Below are 3,069 nucleotides of genomic sequence, written 5' to 3' on the forward strand. Positions count from 1 at the left end.
GCTCTCTTTGGGTTGCCACATCCATTCCAGCAAGTTCAGAGGACAGAGCTTTCTGCCTGGTGGATACCCCAGCTCAGCTCCTTCTACAGGGGTGATGACCACCTATTGAACTCACCTCTTGAGCTGGCAGAGCTTCCGCGCCATTCCTGTGCGCCCTTCCTCGCGAACTACCGTGCAAACTGCCACGCCGTGCTATTTACCTGCGCTGGCGCTCCCCAGGTCGCTTCGATAGGCACGGGGGTGGCTGCAGCTGCCCTGGCAGCACCCGGGCCTCATCAGCATCTCCCATGAGAGCTGTCAGGTCTCTCCGTGGCCCCGGTGTTTCCCTACCTCGGGAAAAGCCGAGTGCACCAAGGTCTGCCACTCTGCTGCAGGACAGGCTGGCTCTAGAGCAGCTCCCCTCAGCAACTGATCGAACAGGCACCGGAAATCCTACCGACAGAAAGGGAACGCTGGAAAAAACACCAAACAAGGCCTATGCAGCTTTACCCAGGGACATTTTAAAAACTGCCTGTCCTGCAGTATTACACTATTGATCTCTGAGTATCATAGAAGTAACCTGGCCGTAGCGATACAGATCCAGATCTGTAAACAGTCACAGATGTTTCATCAGAAAAAGATTCGAGCTATTTCTGTTTAAACAACTGCTTGGCACGGGAGGGCAAAAGGTACGCAGGAGTATTTTAGCAATTTCCAAGATGTCAAAACATTCCTCAAATTCCAGGTGAAAGGGAGAAATCTTGGCCTTAATAAGATGCTCTTCAAATCTTACAGGCCAGATACGGATGAACCTGACTGTAAACAAATCCTGCTGTGGATTGATCGGGAATTTCACAGGAGACTCCCACGTGCGTGCAGCCATCCTAACCGACCTACAGCGGATTTGGCTTTTTACACTAGTCCAGTCTCATGGAAGAGGTTTAAATGGAAAGGTGGGACACTCTGGGCACTGGGACCAGAGGCAGGGTCTGCAGATAAAGAGAGAACACAGCGCTTTCTGTTTGCAATGTTGTTTATTTTAGAAAAGCCCCTTTGATCATCTGAATGAAAAATGTGGGCAGAAAAGTCACAAATGTTAAAAAACAAAGTTTATTCTGCAATATTTTGTCATAATGAATTGCATCTCTTTGGTAAAAATAAACTTTATAAACATTTTAATTAACAGAGATTAACATACAAAAAACTAAACTTCTGTAAATCGTCTTTAAAATGGGTAAAGGACTAACCTGGAGGAAAAAGGGTTAGAATTGGTCACCTACTGGCAAAATTATTCTAAACAAACCCAAGGACATTGCTTATGCTACGTTAGAAACAAGCTAACGGGGATGGTTTAAAAACAACTCTGGTTCATTTGATCAGAAAGCATTCTTACAATTCACTTTATAATAAATAATAGTTACAAGGAATTGGCAATTATAAAATGTTGTATATCACTATATGGCAGTAACATAACACTTTTAATTATGCACTTTTTAGTTTGAAGAAATGTACATTTTTAAAACAGGCTTGATAATGGCACTGGCAGTTAGGTGTGAAGAATGTGCTTCAAGATATAATGGCAGGTGCAACGTTTGAAATATTCTACCTTTTCAATAAATATTTTGACTACACCATTATTAACGTGTATGAGCGTACTTTGCTTTAACCAAAGCTTATACTTACTTTTCAGCCTGATGAAAGCTTGCAAACCGTACAACTTCCATTTTACAGTCAGATTTTAAAACATTTGATGTGACTTTTGCAAAAGCAGTAATTTAGTACTGGAATCTGAAAGGCCAATACAGGTTCTTACAGTGTTCATGCCAGATTTATCCTGAGCAGAGCAGCCTCCCTCGTACATCAGTCTCTTACACTTCTTCACTATGTGTAAGGAACTGAATGTGGTTCATTAATACTTTTCTCGCCAAAAAATATCCGAGTCAACCACTGGCATGAACATTTTACATTTGTCACCAAAAAAACCCCAAACCCAACAATCAAAATAACTGTTACTTGTACTCCATTTATACTATATACACCAGGGTCCCTAACTGAGATGGCAAACAAACCCGAACCCAGTGCTAGATACGTAAGCGAAAGGAAGGGCAGCTATTCTCCCACTACCAAGAGGGGCGCTCCGCAACCGAGCTGGCAACCTTTGCCTGCAAAGAAGCGCGGGCAGAGACGTGGGGCAACGTGGTGGAATAGGTCAGGGCACAGATCAGCTGCCTTCTCCTTCGGAAGGAGAGAGGGAAGATAGCAAAGCACGACGAGCACAGCCCTGCCACACCGCTCTGTGTCCTGGGGAAGGGCTGCACTTGCTTCCTGCCTTCCACAATTCCAGTTGTCCCAGGCTGAAAGCTGTAAGGATGGATGCAGCTTTCACTGCTAACTTCCGGTTAGTATGATGTTATTGCTCATTGCATATGGTAATTCAATGCATTGTTAGCATCCCAACCCCATCCCTTCACAGATGCTGAAGTCATTATCACCAGCTTCAGGGTTAACAGCGGCACAGTCACACTCCTAGTAAATATGAACCTTCTCAAATTGTATCTGAGGCAAAAAAATCCAATTCAGAACCAAAACAAACCACGGAGCCAACTATGTCCTCAGTTTCCAGAATACTTGGACCTTGATCCAGCTTTCACTGGAAGCTACAGAAAAGCTGCAACCACCTTCAGCAGGGGCCAGGCAGCACCCCTCTTCAACAGCCGGCAACTGAAATCATGGCACCGAGGAAAATCTCAGCCTGCTAACAGTATTTCTGTGTAGCTGAATCCTTGTTTTCACATTGACACAAACTCCTCCCTTTGCAGTTTTCTATCAAGGTACAAAAGCAACCTGTGAGCAAAAAATAGTTCTACCAAACATTCACATCTCCACATCCCAAAATCCTAAGAACCACTGCATTGGTACTTAATTTCCCTTCAGAGAGCGAGTTTAACCCCTACTATCCATCAGTAACACATCCAATATCAGAGCTAATTGGCTAATGCACCACTTGTGATATCCAGAAGACATACCTGTCTGCACACATGTCGCCTTGTTATGGCTGTAGGCTAATGGGTGTTCACACAAGGCAGGAAT

The sequence above is a fragment of the Buceros rhinoceros genome, unplaced genomic scaffold, assembly GCF_000710305.1.
Source record: "Buceros rhinoceros silvestris isolate BGI_N320 unplaced genomic scaffold, ASM71030v1 scaffold6050, whole genome shotgun sequence".
In the NCBI taxonomy this organism is placed as follows: domain Eukaryota; kingdom Metazoa; phylum Chordata; class Aves; order Bucerotiformes; family Bucerotidae; genus Buceros; species Buceros rhinoceros.